The sequence below is a fragment of the Lutra lutra genome, chromosome 14 (genome assembly GCF_902655055.1).
Source record: "Lutra lutra chromosome 14, mLutLut1.2, whole genome shotgun sequence".
Taxonomy (NCBI): Eukaryota; Metazoa; Chordata; class Mammalia; order Carnivora; family Mustelidae; genus Lutra; species Lutra lutra.
The window spans coordinates 4,147,803-4,163,550 of NC_062291.1; the positions used below are offsets into that span (position 1 = coordinate 4,147,803).

General features: G+C 46.4%; 1 protein-coding gene across 3 annotated transcripts in view; it reads right to left on the reverse strand.

The window, feature by feature from the left end:
* The window catches only part of SIPA1L2 (signal induced proliferation associated 1 like 2), a 215,185-nt gene that overhangs the window by 166,610 nt on the left and 32,827 nt on the right, over window positions 1–15,748 (reverse strand). For 2 of the 3 annotated variants that reach the window (XM_047701965.1, XM_047701963.1), the window contains exon 2: window positions 83–132. The exons of the other annotated variant lie outside the window; for it this stretch is intronic. The gene's annotated coding sequence lies outside the window, so the exon portion shown is untranslated. The remainder of the gene's footprint in view (window positions 1–82; window positions 133–15,748) is intronic. 3 annotated transcript variants of the gene reach the window in all.

Consider the following 15,748-nt stretch of genomic DNA (forward strand, 5'->3'; position numbering starts at 1 on the left):
AGAATAGCGTTCATGGGGCACAGAAGCCCAAACTTAAAACCCTAAGCAGTGGTTTGGGGTACAGATGGGGGGGTGGGCTCACCTTAGCAGGGAGAAAGGGAGGCTCCAGTTCCCTCGACCAGGAGCAAGAACCTACAAGAGAAGAAAGAGACCCAGTTCAGACTCACAGAAAAACTCTAGGTCAGCCATTTTTAAAGTGTGGTCTGAGGCACCCAGGGGTTCCCAAGGCCCCTCCAGGGGTTTCCAGGGTCAAACCACTCTCAGAGCAAAACACATCACTTCTCTTCTCCACGCTCCTCTCACCAGGACCCGGTGGAGCCTTCTAGAGGTTAAATAACATGTCACGGTGCAGAAGGCTTGAAAACCTAGCCATATTCTCTAAAGGCAGATACCGCAGAGATTTGCAAAATTGTAAAACAATGCCATTCTGCTCATTAATTTCTTGTCGTTGTTTGAGAAAAGAGTGATTTTCATAAAAAATGTTGTTTCTAATAAAAGGCAAAGGACTTACTGTCATTTTTAATTAATTAGTAATTATTTCTAAACTCTTCAGTTTTAATGCTAGTATCATAAACATCAGTAGAGATAAGCAACATAATATGAAGTTCTCTGGGATCCTCCATAAGTTTTGCAGATGTCAAGGGGGAGGGTCTAAGACCACAGTTGTGACAACTGCTAACCTAGGTGTCTGTTTTTGGTACTAACTTCGGTTAAGGGGCCTCTGCTTTTCATAACAGAGCAGACAATACTGGGTATGCGGCACTAAGTACCAGGCGCTCCACTAGCTACTCTCCATGTGATTTCCAAACCCACAATCCCTTAGAAACAAAATCAGCCTTTTTTGCTTCCTGGATGAGAAGATTGGTACTCGGTGACATTGACCATTTGCCCAAAGTGAATCACACACGATGGGGTGTGAACTCAAGTCGGCTTGGCTCCCAGTGTACGATCTTTTGCTACATCATTTCTAAAAACCGTAAATATGAAAATTTCCACAAACTGAACCAGAGCCAGGCTCACCATGGCCCACACTCCCTCCTGACATCAAGAACGTGAGATGCCCGGATGAAACGGCATCAACGCGGCTTCTCTGAATCCTGTCAGGTCCTGCACTCTGCTCCCCAGACCCAGTAAGTGGGCTGTGCTGGGACAGCAGGGTCTGGGCCTCTGGTCCCGGCACCGTGTTAACAGTGCCCTCTCACACTGAGCACTGATCAGTTACAGGGCCACCTACCAGCAAGGCGACAACTGGCCTTGGCTTTAGAAAGCCCACCTTTCCCAGTCCATCTCCATTTTTATGAACCATTGAAGAACCATGATGAACCTTGATGAAACGTTACTCTTATGAGTCCCTCAACTATAAATGAACTTAAGATCATGTACACTGGCAAGGGAGGGGAAGGAAATTCTCACTGACCTAACTTAGGGAGCCATATAGCCAATTTCAAGCTTAAAAATTTAAGAATAGTATGGAGAATCCCTTAAAAAACTTAAACATAGAATTACCATAGGATCTAGTAATGCCACTTCTGGGTATATATCCAAAGGAACTGAAAGCAGAGTTTTGAAGATGTATTTATTTATTTATTTATTTATTTGAGAGAGAGAGAGAGAGAGAGAGCGAGAGCAAGCGAGCGCCCAAGCTAGGGGAGCAGCAGATAGAGGGAGAAGGAGAGCAGACTCCCCACTGAGTGGGGAGCCTAATGCGGGGCTCTATCTCAGGACCCCAGGATCATGACCTGGGCCAAAGGCAGACGCTTAACATACTGAGCCACCCAGGCACCCCAAAAGCAGGGTTTTGAAAAGATATCTGTACACCCACCTTCATAGTAGCCTTATTCACAATAGCAGAAGGTGGAAGCAACCCGTGTCCATCAACCAATGGATGGATAAACACAATGTCGTGAATCTACACAACGGAATATCACTCGGCTTTAAAAGTTGGGGAATTACAACACAGCTTACAATATGGATGAACCCTGAAGGCATGATGCTTAGTGAAATAAACCAGTCACTGAAGGACAAACACTACGGGATCCCACTTCCGTGAAGCACCCACAATGATCCACTTCGTAGAGACAGGAAGGAGAGTGACAGTTGCCAGCGACGGGGGCAAGGGGAGTAGGGAGTCAGTGATTAATGAGTACAAAATCTCAGTTTGGGAAGATGAAAAATCTCGAGAGACAGACGACTGGACAACAGGATGCCTACACCTAATGCCACTAAAATGCACACTTAAAAATTATGTGCAGCTAACACGCAGACACACACATGACACCCAAGTACATATCAAAAGATTTCCCAGCATCAATTAGAAGGAGAGTATGTTATGTGACTGGGCATCTTGTGTCATTGTTTCAATCGTCACCAGTTTCTTGAGTCCAACCAAGCATTCATTCCCTCGGTCATGTTCATGGCACCCTCAGTTACCAGCTCCTTCCTGTGCTAGGAAGGGCTTGAAAAAGAGGGTCGAGACAGAGCCAGGACATCAGGCACCCAGACACAGTACTGGATGTCCTGAAGGGCCACCCGGAAAGGCCTACATGGGAGACACAGCCATACTATAAATGATAACTGTTTCTTGTACACAAAGCATGAACCCGTAGAATTTAAAAAAAAAATTGAGTCCTCTAAAGTATTGATATTTTTCCAAAGTTTTAGGAACCTATTATTTTGTCTCTAAAGAGGTTTTCTGGCTTTCTACCTTTTTTTTACTGCTGATACATTATAAGACCCTCAACTTCAATTTATGAAGTAAGTCCTACTGATTGATTAAACAGTTGGTGTTTCATGACAGAATATTTTGTGGTTAATTTCTCTTCGCCAGCAGAGTACCCTTTAAACGATGTTGTAATATCCCCCACACAATGAACACAGCTCTGTAAAAGGCACTTTTCCTTCCTTTGATCCAGCAAACATCCTGTAAACAATCCTTGCCCCACTCTTTTAACGGACTGCCTTTGTTTACCGACAGGAAAGGAAACGACAAATCCTCCAAGTGGCACTGGGGGCTCCTGAGTTCACTTCATTTCCTACAAAGCAGGTGGGTTATACGAGGCAACTGGCTATTGTCTTTTGCCTCGTTGTCACTTTGGAGAAGAAAATCATGAGCTTTCAGCAGAGCCTCGTCCTCTCAAGCAGCAGAAGTTGGGGCTGTGGGCTGTCTCGCAGAGGGAGGGTCAGGGAACGGCGAGATGCTCTCCCATCCCCTGGTCCAGTGCTGAGAGGAGGCCACGCACACTTCAATAGGGAGCTCTGCCAGAAAACCAGATTTGCAGGCAAAGAGAGGCCTGGCCCTTTGTTCTTACCAGCGGGTTCTTCAGCTGCTTTCCCAGTGACACAAGGTTCTGAGAAAGCGAAGGCAAATATTTACTTTCCACTGAGTAGAATAAAAATATCCCACCCAGCTCAAAGTCATTATCCCTCCAATGTTAGGACAGGCTCGCCAGTATTCAGGAAAAGCACCAGAGAAAGGCCAATTTTTTTTTTTTATTTTATTTTAAAAATGAAAATTCCTTTCCAAATGATGACATGTTTCCAAGAGGCAAAGTGCTAAGCACTGATTTCTGTCCTCGCACCTGTGAACTTCTGCAAGGTGTGCTAGAAATACCTGCCTCTCCACCCCCAGCCCCAATAAGGGCCAACAGGCCAGCCACTGTTGCTGTACCAAGTCTATGAACCACAGCCAATCCTAACTGTCATCATTAGCCCCAGGGTGCACAGTGAGAATCCTAACCCACACCTCACCCGCTCCAAAAGGACACTACATTTCAGGAGACCATTCCCCTAGAAGAGCATGGCTGAATATGGAATCGGCACCAGATTCAAGAGCCAGTCAACTCGAGAGAGTTGGGGATCATGGAGGATTCCGTAGATGAAGGCCATCTGCTCCAGGAAGTGCACCTGTCATGCACAGCGTTCAACAGCACTGACCCCTCGCCAGCCCTCGTCCTCATGCTTTCCTATTACACCAGATGCACAGATACCCAGACACTGAGGGGTCTCTATTAACTGCTTTCCGTCCATTTAAAGGTCTATTTTTGCACAGGCATCTGAATCACAGACAAGAGGCCAGCTTGAGCCTCAAGCAAATGACAGACCCACTCTCAAGAGTCTACGCCATGAATCAGATCAGGTAGAACTCCCAACATGGGTGCTCACGTGATTTCACTGCAGACATTTCCTTTGTGACTGCAGTATGGCATGATGCACAACGTCATTCAGGTGGGTTTTTTGGAGGGGCGGGGGATAGAGGTTGATAGCTGCTATATATATATATTTTTTTAATTTATTTTAAGGAGACTTAACCTCAAATGTTTCAGTACATGATACAGTATTATTAACTTAATAGACACAATGTTGCACAGATCTCTAGAATTTATCCATTGCACATAATAACAACTTTAAACCTACTGAACAGCAACTCCCCATTTGCCTCCTGCCCAGACCCTGGCAACCACCACTCCACTCTCTGTTCCTGTGGGTCCCATGGGTCTGCTTATTTTCAGATACCTCATGTAAGTTGAATCACGTGGCATCTGTCCTACCGTGACTAGTTTATTTCACTTAGTAAAATGTCCTGCAACTGCAGGCTCATCACATATGGGTAGGATTTCCTTCTTGTTTAAGGCTGAATAATATTCCTTTGTATGTATACTCTCGGCATTCTTTTTAAGTCAGGTGGAAATCGGAAAGGCTCTGCCAACAGAATCCCTTCAAAGTTATTTCAACACTCAACAAATATTTACTTAGCACCTCCAGCACCCAAACACTTTATTAAGCACGGTCTATAGTAAGACAGTTGTCACCTAAGTTTCCTGCTGAATGGAGGGAGCCTGCCTTAATATAGGAAAGTGGAACACAGCGTCAATGGGACGCAAGGGTTAAAACCTCTAACGGTATTGTTGGGACACCAGGGAAGAGGAGGAAAAATTTTACCTGGGAAGAGAGAGACGGGTAATAAAAGGTTTTCTCCAGCAGGTAACACTGGAGTAGCTGAACAATGGCAAAGGGTTGAGGAGTAGCAGGGAGAGCCCCATGCTCTCACACCTGTCAACATGGCACACACCTGTTCAACTTTTCGGCAGGCCTCCCCTCCCCCATCCCTAGCCCTGGGTGAATCAAGAAGAATCTAGGACTTGATGCCTCCTTATAGGTTCCAGAACATTCCATCAGCCCCTCTAACACCATACCACAGCCAACATCCCATGAGCCCTACAACACCAGTACCTCTTAAGAGTGTTCATTGGCCTCCAGCACCACACCTCGCAGAGCACCCCATCAGGCCTCCAATGCTGCTTTTGTATCGAGACTCTAGAACCCAGGAGGGCGGGCACAAAGTCCACACTACATATCCAGCACTAAGCACTGTGCTCTGCACTTCAAATCAGTCCATCGATATTTCCCAAAATAGGAAAGAACAAGAGGGGGATAAAAGGAAAGGGGGAGAAGGAGAAAGCGAGGAAAGAGGAAGGAGAAAAGAATGGTTCTGTGTGGAGACTTGAGAGCCACAGAGAATGAGACCAGGAGAGGCCAGCACAGTGCAGAGCACACAATATGCATCTGTGGGAAGAAAGAACCCAGGCATCTCTAAACGGAATTCCCTCAGAAGAGGCTGAACCATATGAAATTGACACTGTGCTGCCATTTTTGACCCACAAAAGCAGTAATGTCATGTGATTCAGCCTAACACATGATCCTCCTCACGGAGCTTGGTTACGCTCATCCCATGCCTCTCCACGCTCATCCCATGCCTATCTCCATTATCCACCACTTACTTCGGTACCATGCAGGCTTTACCAATTCTCTCGAGCCCAAACCGCTAGCTGCTCCATCAGGGTCCCACCAGCAACTCTCACCCAATGTGCAAGTAGCTGAGCTCCCATCCTTCCTGCCAGACCTACCCCTTGACCCCTGCTCTGTACCTCAGCTGCCGGTTCTGTTCTGCCTGCACCATTCCTCTTCTGCTGCCGTGACCCGGGACAGTGGCAGCATCTGTCTGCCCACACTCCCTCCTTCTGGTTCCTTTGAGGAAGCTTCCCTGGCCCCTCTGTACTGCTGTCCACCGGGCCCCTCGGCACAGCATCCCCTCTCCCTCGCAGGTGCCTCGTTCAGTGTCCAGAACCAATGCACAGTCATCCACGTCGTCCCTGGATAGCCCCAGGGGCCGGGGAGGGAGTTCAGTTTCAGCCATGAGTGCCAAGCCCGGAGCGGTGAGCTCGGACTCCTGGCTACCACCTTGCCGGTCACACAGGGAGGCTGACGTGAAAGACTCAGCAGAGCAGAGTCAAGGGACAGAGGAAGGGTCTCTGTGGCCACGTTAGAGCCTCTGGACCCAGCAATGCCCAAAGCAGGCTACTTCTAGAGGCCTCAATTACAGAGCATTACCTTTCCTTTTTTGCTTAAAGTCGGGTTTCTGTCATTCATAGCCAAAAGAACTTTCTCAGACATTTCCAGACGAAAAAGGTTTTAAAGAAAAACTTCCTAGACAGATAGCGTCTCCTGCTCTCTGCTACCCCCAGAGACCAATCCTCACGCCTTTTGTTCTGACATTTTTCAGTCAGTCTCGAAGATGATGATTTATTTATAGATGTCTGCCACCTTCAAGCGGGAATTCTTCATGAGCAGAGGCCTGAGGCTTAATAGGTAATCAATACACAGTTGTTGAAAGGCATCACCCTCAGCAGAGAAGCTTCCTGTACCCCAAAACAACGGCCGGTGATGATATCACAATTCATTCCAGGTCTGCAGTCCCTTTCCATCAATGTATTACATTATTTTTGCTTTGAACTTCCAAGAGTAACTAAGTTTCCATGACTGTTGAGATGGCCTCCATGTGGCATAGGAAACACTCGGGCTCTTTCAGTATTTCCCACAAACAAGATAAATACAGAGGACTCCTGGGAACCAGTACACCCTTGCTAAATTGAGCTAGAAAGCTTTAACGACTCCTTGGTGACCACAGAGTCCAAACTCGCAACCAAGACAACCAAGCACCGGCGGTCTGTCCGGTCGCCTCCTTCCAGCACCCTGCCCCGCCACGCTCGCTCCCACACCCCAACGGTGGCTTTCAGATGCTTCAGTGGAAGGTGGAGCAGTAAAATTCATGATATTGTTTGGTGAACACCCTTCCTCTACCCACTGTGTAACACAGGATGAATAATGATAGAATTTTAACATGAGAACCAGGAACATTTTTATTAGCAGAAAGATGAGCATGGCGGATTCGCAAGCATGACCACAAGTACACCTCTCCAAGGGGAAAAAAATAGGAGGTGGAACTTGGCACATGCAGTCGATACACATTCCTCCATTCGCTAGTTCGCTTTAATTATCTGCATGGAGACAAGCAAATCTTAACAAATAAGAAAGCACCATTCCTTAACATGGTGGTTTGTTATCTTAAGAGCTGAAGGCTGATCCAACCTTAGGAGCACCCATGATGTGATGGGTGCACACTCGGAAACCCGTGGGGTCCTACACTCTCTACAGGTTGAACGAAGTTCTACCATAATGGCGTCATGAGGCGATTTTAAGACTGAGGGATCCTCTATTATCCGCCTGAAATTGTGTTCATTAAGTTAGTTAAGAAAGGAAAGTTTAAAACATGCTTCAAAAATTTAAGTAGATCCCCTATTTTAGGGGTAGCTGCTAATAGTAACCATAATAAACTTTAGAAGTGTAAATTCACACAGATGCCTACTGGTGTCCATAAAAGGTAAAATGCCCTAAGAACCTTGCTGGTAGTGCTGCCTCTGTTTTCTGACACGGAAGGGGACAGAGCCCATAACCAGATGCATTTCTCGAGTCATCCTTAAATATCACTTACACAAACTGCGACATGAAAATCTAGGACAGGCTGGGCAAGCCAGACAGAAGAAAAATGAGAAAGGGAAAATAGACTGGGATAGATTTGTCTACTGTAGCTTGACCATATCCAGAAGAGAAGGAAGAAATCTGACCATGCCAAGTTACATAGTAACTATGCTGTCACCTTTGGAGTGGGGGGAGGGGGGGACGTCCCTATCCCAGATGATACGTACCAATCACTTACTGAGAAGTAAGGGCACATTTCATTTATGGCCCATTATTTCACTTCCTTCAGATTTTGAATGATTATGTGTCAACTCAACTGAGACGTAGATCTTTGGTTTTATATATAAAAATGTAGAAATGGCAAAGCTAACTTCTGTAACTGACACACGATGTGGGGAAAAAAATACAAGGAGGCTATCTGAAGTATAATAGGAGAACAACCTTTACCCACCCGTTTAGGTTATCAGCTGTGTTCAAGAAAACACAGGTTCCATCACTTTTCTCAGTACCAGTATAATAGACCTTGAGGTGACAGTTCTAAAAATAAAGTCAGTATCCTAGTCTAGAGGCTACTACTTATTTTCTAGCTGAGTCCCCCTCTTCCCGCCAGTGAAAGAAGATATTTTACAACCTCATCTCTGGAAGAGGTCACCCAGCCACCGCAGAGAAATGTGGGCCTCTTTACACAGCACAGAGGAAGAGGTATGGTCTTTAGGTCGGGGATGAGAATGAGATGGGCCATTCAAAGGTTAGGAACTTTGCAAAAATGGAAATTGACCAAAGAAGAGGAATCCCCTCTAATGTCCTCTCTCTTCTTCCTCCTTCCTTCGATCTCTCTTGCCCCCCAGAAGTCTTCCCGCCCCCAAGCAGGGGAACACGGTTTGACACCTGCAGATGTGGGCACACACAGAAGGATAGAGAAGGGCAGCAGTGAAACAACACCAAGAGGCCACAGGAGGAAGAAAGTCAGCCTGGAACAGTCTTTCTCCATCACAAAGTTCTCTTAATCTGTACAACTGAACGGGGGCGTTGGGAAAGCAGAGTGAAGAGGCAGCGAAGGCACGCTGGTCCTGAACATGCCGATCGCAGGGCTTCTAGAATCAACAAAAAGCAAAGACGCAGGTTGGTCCGTAACACCACTCCTGACTCGTAAACACTCCAAAAACGCCTGCTGAACTGAATGAAAGGTTTCATGGGCTCCAGAGTAAGGAAAGTGTGATGAGCAGGGCTGGAAAAGGTGGTAGCCCTAATCGGTAAAACAAAGACCGGCACTAAAAAGAAAGCTAGAGAACAGAGGTGGAATGCTGTTTCCCAAAACAAAAGGCCAATGTGAGAAGAAGATGATATTTACTTATCTTGGCTTCATAGGCTGTTCCAGAAAAATCCCACATGAAAGCAATACACCCAGGCTGGCCTCCTCCTGAAGACCTCGTGAGTTTGCGGCACACGTGGGCGGGGCTGGGACTGCGGGTGTTGCCACAGCTCCGCCCACACTGCCCTTTGATATCTTCTCAAGGATCCCATCGGTTTCTCTGATCATAGCGAAGTCAATTAAAACACAGCCATAAAACAGAACGTCTAGGCTCCTCTCATCTACATCTTCAGGAGCAGACATCCAATAAGGTGTTCATTAATATTTTATCAGATGTTTTCATTTTGCCCAGACCAGCACATCGTCTCCACAAGGCCTCTACAACTGGGGATTCCTAATGCAAAGACCAGTTGAAGGAAACCTCAAGGGCTCTCAACAGGCTCTAAGGGACTCACTCTAGCTGGGGTAGTCCACGCTCGCCGCAGAGCCCCTCGTCCCATCCCACAAAAGCAGAAGACTCAATTGAGAAATAAAATGGGGCAAAATATCCATGCACAAGTGACCAACTAACCCGAACGACTTAATTTCTAAAAGCAAAAACAAAAGCGAAGGCAGTCATTCTCACCCACAAAGTACAAATCCGTCCTCACTATCCCACAGATAAATTTCTGTTTAGCAAGAAGAAAGAAAAGCACTGGCAGAAATGACAAGGTATCTCTCTAGGCACAAAAACCTTTCTCTTTTGGAGCCACCGGAAGAACTCAAGTGGGATGCTTCATACGCACAAAACAAAACCAACTGCCAAACGGCCTCGTCGCGACGCAAAGCATGAGGACAACAGGAGTGAATGACACTTTCTCATCAACAGCTGAATCAATTTCACAACCGACCCTGCGCTACCCTTGTCACTGGGCACATGTTATTGTGGAAAACAAGGGTTTTCTTAAGCTAACCCTGACTTGCGGTGTTGATTGCTGGCGTGTTCTACAGAGCAGGGGACAGGGACCTCCACGGAAGAGGAAACAGACCTACAAGCGCCAGGGAAGCCAAGGACAAGAACAGTGGCCATGGCGGCCGCAGCACGGCATGGGATGGGGGAGCTGTACAGCCACATTCCACAACTTTTTAACTACCTTTTTAACGCATGGGAAACTTGACGAATGTGACTTTTAAAGAACCCACTGAATTTAAAAGCTCATGACTCTTGGTCTATGTATTCAAACTACAACATGTATTTCTTGTGTCTCGTCTCAGGTACCAATTTAGACATTCAAGACACATGAGCCGGCACCCCCCAAGGAAAGTTCTGCTCTCCGGTAACTCACTTGACCTCTGGCCTGTCCCATGTCTGGGGTCTGTTTTCATACCATCCACATAAATCATGTGTAGCTCCTGCTCCCCTGAGCACTTTCCCCACCCGTCTGAAAGCAGGGGTTCTCAAATGTGTGAACCGTGGAGCCCCTCTAGTCCCTGAGGCTCTTCAACCGCATCTGGGAGGTCTGACTACTTTCCTAAGAATTCGAAGATCCCATCAGCCTGTTATACTGAGTCTGGGATACAAATGTAACAATGCGCAACAATGAATGTGTAACAACGTGCCCCTTAGAGCAGAGCAAGGCAGGGGCCCTGACTGTACTAGGAATCACGTCACATTGCAGTTACATAAGTAGATAAATGAAATAATAAAAATTAAAGATAGATAGTTAGGTGGATAGATAAGATGGTCTCAGGTAATGTCCTGGATGAAGAAGCAAAAGTAATGAATCGTACTGAATCTGGGGCCTCAAACACGTACTCTCCAGGTCTGTGGGACAGAACGGAGAGCACTTAGGGCTGCTGCATGCATGGCAGGGGCAAGCGTCCCTAAGACCGAGCGGGAGGTGCGTGAGCTGTTTTATTCCCAAAACACGACCCTGTCCCTCAGAGAGTGGCATCCACACTCCAGCTCTCAGGACATGGCTACGTGCTAGACACTTTCCAGGACAGGGACTCTACGGACCTGCTTTCAAGGAAAACAGCCGACACATGGATGAGAGCCCAGCTTCTGTGCAAAATGTAGATTTTTTTTTTTAAATGTATTTATTTGAGAGAGAGAGCATGAGAAGGGGGAGGGAGAGAGGGAGAAGCAGACGCCAAGCTGAGCGGGGAGCCCGATGTGGGACTCAATCCCGGGACTCCAGGATCATGACTGGAGCCAAAGGCTGTCACTTAGCCAGCTGAGCCACCCAGGCGCCCAAAACATAGATTTTTTGACAACAGGTACATCCATGTTCATGGGGAAGGTGAAAACTTCCCTATATTTAAAGGTTCTTCTAAATGGTGACATAATTTTTTTTTTAATGGCAAGATAAAATGTAACAACCCGTGGGGAGATTTTCAAATGACCAGTGCAGCATGTTCAAAACCATACACAGAACAAAGTTTTAAAAGTTCATATATATGGTTTCAGAATCCTCATCTCAACCAGCCTTTAAGAAACCACCGCTCGTTTAGTATGGTATCAAAGAAGAAGATCCGTAAATAGCTAAAAACAAATTAAAACACTCCCATTCCCACCCTCTTCCTAACCACATATCTGTGGGAGGCTGGATTTTCATCATACGTGGCAACCAGAACAATAGATCACATCAGAAACAGATGTAGATGTAAAGATAAGAACCCAGCTGTCTTTCATTATGCCAGATATTAAAGGCGGTTTTATATAAAGGTCTAAAAAATTACAAAACACTTCTTAGGGGCACCTGGGTGGCTCAACTGGTAAAAAGTCAACTTCGGGCTCAGGCCATGATCCCTCCTCCCCACCTTGGGCTGGTGCACAGTGGGGGATGTGCTTCTCCCTCTCCCTCGCCCCCTCCACATCCCACCCCGGTGCGCGCGCAAGTGCTCTCTCTCTCTCTCAAATAAATACATAATGTGTTTAAAACAAAACAAAAATACCCACCAAAATACTTCTTAACACAGTTACTTTGGGTTTGGAAAATGGCAACTTTTGATAAAAAAATGGTATTTACATTAACATGAGTTCATCATTTTTAATTTAATAATTTTTTTAAAATCTCTTAGTTTTTATTTTTAGTATGATAGACATCGATAGACGGAACCAAACAAACAAAACTGTCTGGACTCCTCCATAATGTTTAAGAGTGTTACAAAAGTCCCGAGACCAAAGCATTTGAGAATCACTCCCTTAAAAAGGAACATTTAGATGGCAACTCCCACAGGGAAACAAATTTAAGAAATAAATCAAGTGGGCTAACATTTCTTCCTTTTTTTTTTTAAGATTTTATTTATTTGTTTGACAGAGATCACAAGTAGGCAGAGAGGCAGGCAGAGAAGGGAGGAAGCAGGCTCCCCGCTGAGCAGAGAGCCCGATGCGGGGCTCGATCCCAGGACCCTGGAATCATGACCCGAGCCAAAGGCAGAGGCTTAACCCACTGAGCCACCCAGGCGCCCCTCAGCTGACATTTCTTAATCGTCAGATGACAGTGCAAAAAGTAGGTCCATCTTAATTCATTAAGCCAAGTAGACCTTTATCGAGGCTTCTCTTTAAGGACAAATGGTTAAAGTATTTAAACATTTGGGTCTCCGTTCATCTCCTATAAATTTCCCAAATGACTAGTCTTGGGTGACACTACGTGACACTGTATGTAAATTCACCCAATTAGCTCACTGACACTTGTACATTCTCCCCAATTCACTGACATCCACTGTCACCACTGGCTGAGAGACTTCTCACTGAATCATTGATTTTCTGCCAATTAACTACCATAGTAAGATTCAGTGGGGCTTATCTCTACAGAAATTCTCTCCTTTTCCCATCTCACTGTTCTTGTACCCTTTAGAGTCTGTTGGGGAATCAAAATAATTGGAAGTCTTAAGATGAGATGCTGAATTCTAAAAATATTCCTGGCATAACTTACGAACACCCCAGTTGTCAGACACTTAAATGGACAAAGACCTATTTCTCACTGGGTAACAGGCTCTGATGTTTTTCACTTAGATCTTCCCTCAATTCTCTGTCAATTCAACAACTTCACTATATGAATCTTAGAATAGATCAGTTGTGCTGAACCCAGCCGGAGCCTCAAACACACATTCATGTCTATACTCTCATTCATAAAAGCGGCATGCTTGACCATACAAAGAGAAATAAAAAACAAAAAATTCTCATTTTCTATGGGAAAGCATGGGAATCTAAAAGAAGGGAAAAAAAGGTCTAATGCACAAAATAATAGGTGCACGGCTGAAAGGACACCCCTGCAGTAGCTCCTACCTCACCCACTCTAGGACTTAGATGCCACAGCAAAACAGGGAGCTCATCTCTGTCTCAAGCAGAGGTGTCCTCTGTTGGCCCTCCAAGGCCTACCTGAACACACGTGCAACCCCGTCTCCTGGCTTGGAATTCTATCTCTTCCATCCCCTTCCCCACCTAGGAAACAAGACACCTAAACGCCTCAGGAGACCAGGCATGGGACAGGACATCATCCTCATGTCCCTGTTCCCACACATTCTCCCCTCTGTCTCAGGGATCAGGCAGGAAAGGGGAGGCTACCAGCCAGACTATTTAAAGCCTCCAGAATTCATCTTGAGAATATCCATTATGAGTCTTCTGGGTTGCTCTAAAATGCGGGTGTCACTGATTTGAGCAGGGAGATTCAAGAGGGCTCTATTTTCAGGCACAACTGAAGTCTCGAGAAAGCAAACAGATTAGCCCAAGTGTAAATACTGAAGGAGAAAGAGAAGAAAGAAATGTAATTCAGCCATGGCACTGACATTAACAAGGCTGCTGAGGAAGAAAGAAATCTTGAATTTATACACATTCTTTTCTGGAAAGAGGGAAGGTATAGAGAAAAAACACAGTGGACTTGGTATCAGATGTGACTTTGGGCCCCAGCCTCACCCCCTTCCTGAAAGGGAGCCTGGAGCACAGAGCACGGTACCCCCACCCACAGGACCTGCCAGGAAGGGGGTGTCAACCACGTCTTCCTCTACACCTGCACTTGCACAAAATAGAAAAACTGGTTCTGGGCTGAAAGAGAGTGAGATCTCCCAACCAACATCAGACCAGAGCCACCGCGTCAAACCGCAAATTCATTAATGTGCACAAGACAGAGGGAACTGGATACAGAAGCAATCCTTTAAAGAGAGAACTGAAATTTATCAACTGAAAACATAGATAACACCAACAGGAAGGTCTGTGCTTTGTCAGACTTTCATCCACACAGTTTGGAATGAACAAAAGGTACTAAACCTTGAGCAAGTTAAGATCTGTTTAAAGGAAAGGCTGTAAAAGTGGGAACGCAGCCCGTTTAGAGGTGTGGGCTAGGGCTCCAGGGAGAAGGGCAGAGCGCTCAGCATCTGTTCCCGGTGTGTCTTGCCCCCTGTGTGGAGGCATCAGCCCTAATGGGAATCATGAGAACACAGTCAAGTGTATGTCAATGGAAAGACTTATTGAAACAGAAGTGAGTAACTCTATTACACAAATGTTTCACTTGTGATTCTCCACTTCCCTTACCAGACTGGAAAATAAGTCAACTGTTTATATTTCAGGGAGGGGGTTTAAAAAAAAAATGAGTATGGAAATGTTCCACATGGGTCAGCAGGGGACTGGAATCAATCCTGTAACATATGGACCATGAGCAGGGCTGTGCACGCTGTTCCCCCTGGTCTGCCCAGGGTGCAGAGGAGCAGCCGGGCCAGGTGGGGGCCGAGTGAAGGGTGGTGCCCAGCACTCCAAGTGGACCAGACAGGACAGCGTGGGGGCGCGGGGAGCCTGCCAGGCAGACCCTCCCAGGCCAGCTGCCCCTGGCCAGGATGCTGGGATGTGTGCAGCTGGGCCGCAGCCAGTTGCGCCTTCAGCCAGAGCCTGGCTTAACCTTTAACCCGTAACTGCTTGACTGTCTAGCACCTTTGCCTCTGGTTTTGTTTTCATCTTCAAGCTTTCTGTGTTGGCCCCCTGATGCCATTTACCCAGTGACATGGCTTTCTGGCCTCCCTTGTGATACCACAGTGAAACAAAGGCTAGGAGAGTCATAAGGATAGGGCACCTTCTGGACATGAGGGGCCTTGGGCCAAACAACTCCTCACCATGCGGCCGGGGACAGGCCTCCCTTCTCCTTGAACAGCTGAAGGGAGAGGGCCACACATCTCACTGATCCTTACACAGGAGGAACTAAAGTCACTTCTCACGTTTCAATCTTTAAAATATGCTAAGCCTCTCACTGTAAGAAAGTGAAAAATCCAGTGGAAATGGCACCACTTGCCACCAGAGCCACACCCACCGGCGCCTCCCGTGGGACTGGGTTCCTCCTGACTCCATGCACCGAGCCCTTCCCTTCTTTCCCGCCAGCGACTGGGGCGGCCAGGACCAGGGGAAAGATGGCTGCATTATCTATTTCCACGAGTCTGCCACCGAAAATAAACCACCAGAGAAAGGAAAAGAAGAATGCAAAATTATCAATTCTTAGACACACACACACACACACACACACACACACATGCTCTTAGAGGCTGTCTGATAGCAAGAGGAATATTTAGCACAGACATTTGCAGACACTTACTGTCTGAATTAAAATGGGAAGCAGCAGAGATAGGAGTCACTGAATAATTAGCAGTGACGAC